Raw genomic sequence first — 1,983 nt, 5'->3', positions numbered from 1 at the left:
AAAAAAAAAATAAGTGATAGTAATAAATATATATAGTTAAATTTTTCTTTAGGGCCCCAGCTAATTCCATAGGTCTGCGCTGGCGCTCCTGAGCGCCTACGTATCGCGATGGAGTGGGCTGGAAATCCAACCAGCGCTGACTATCGGGGTCTCAGTCACCCCACATGTCTCAGGGGGGCATGGTTAACTGCCCCTTGCTGCATTGCGGTGGGGTGCACTGAAACCGAAAGATAGCTCAGCAGAATTGTACACGAAGGCCAGTACACCCTTCAAGTCTAGAGGGGCATTCCATTGTGCCGGCTTTGCATTGCGGTTGGGTGTGCTGGACCAAATAGCGACTTTTGTGTTTGTTTTTGTACCTTATTTTTTTCACAGACTACATAGTGCCTTCCTAATATTAGGGANAGGAGTTCGACCACTAACACCGTGACACGAGATTTTTATATATTAGATATATATGTATATTTCTAGGATTCTCGCAATGACTTCAAGAGGGAAAAGCGATGTGTGGTTGCATTTTTCCGAAGAACAGCAAAAAAAAAGTAAAGCACTTGCTGTGCGGCCAGCATTTATCTGCGACCAACAAATCGACGTGCGGCCTAATTCGCCACCTAAATAAAAAGAATCCTACACAGAGAATATCAAGACATCCAGCCAAGGAATCGGGTAATACTAACAACGAGTAGCAATCTGCTGCAACAACTACAGGTGTATCCTGCAACACTTCGCCACCCGCAAATTCTACACCGCCACTTGAACTTTCAACGCCGCATACTGCCACTTCTTTACCGCCACCTGCTACTTCTGCACCGCCACTTGAATCTTCTGCGCCACGTAACGCCACTTCTACGCCACGACCTACAGGCATAGTGTTAGTGCGCGCTTTTGCATTGAAAACTAAATAAATAAAGTGAAAATTGTAGTGAGAATCGACACGAGAAAAGAAAAAAAATATAGAAAACACCTTTTTATTTTAAGTAATTTGTTGTTAAAGTGCGAAATTCACCAAACAGGTTGATACAATTGCAGCGATGCTATCATCCAAAAAGTGCGGAAATAGATAAATATGAACAAATCACATGTGAACTTTGAAAAGATTGGTNGAGGAATACCAGTCCCGCTATGCCAGCAAATAATCCTCTGGTGATGCATTTACTTATTGCTGACCGTACTGGAGGAGTTCCGCCTCCAATTCCGATGGTCAATCCCGCNTATTAAAAAGGTGAAAATTGTGAAAATTCATGTAATAATCATGTAATAATGTTTGTTTAAGCATCTTCGTAAAGTTCCATACGACAACTCGTTATAGTGTCGATGGACAATAAAAACAAGTGTGGGTGAACTTTTTTTTTTGATCCCATTTGGACACGACAGCCCGGAGTCATTGGGAAAAATCGAGGCATCCAACAGAGGCAGGAAACCTCCAAATATTGGGAAACGCTTCAACTGCGAGCAAGGACGGTGAGTATTGTATGAAAAAAAATTTAAAAAAATAAAAGGGAAATTCATTTATTGTAAATATAAAGACACGTAAATGTATGTCGGCCGTAGAGATTGAGTGTTTTAGCTAAAGTTCATCCTTGAGTGCACCCGGGTAACATAGAGTNAACTCAATACGTTGTGTGAGCGCACGCAATGTACAGATGAGCAGTTGATGGCAAGTTTCCACCTATTTTTGTCAGGGCGAGCTGAGGAATGGTATTGGTTGTTCACTAAGCAGAACCCAGATGCGACTTATCCCTTCTTGTGCTATTCTATCAAGCGGGAATTCGGCACCTTAAAGAGTGACCATGAGATCATGATGGAGATCTCAATGCGCTAATGAATCGANACAAGGGGTGAGTCCTTCGGGCCATACACAATGTGAAATATGTAGAACTGTAACCAATAGATAAGAAAAATTATAAAGACAAGAAAAAAAAATGTCTACCAAGAACAGAATTAGAAGTAGATTAGAAGTAAACCATAATTAAAAAAAAAAAA

The sequence above is a fragment of the Rhagoletis zephyria genome, unplaced genomic scaffold (genome assembly GCF_001687245.7).
Source record: "Rhagoletis zephyria isolate East Lansing unplaced genomic scaffold, Rhagoletis_zephyria_1.1 Rzeph_scaffold_00590, whole genome shotgun sequence".
Taxonomy (NCBI): Eukaryota; Metazoa; Arthropoda; class Insecta; order Diptera; family Tephritidae; genus Rhagoletis; species Rhagoletis zephyria.
Note: the sequence above shows the minus strand (reverse complement) of the source record.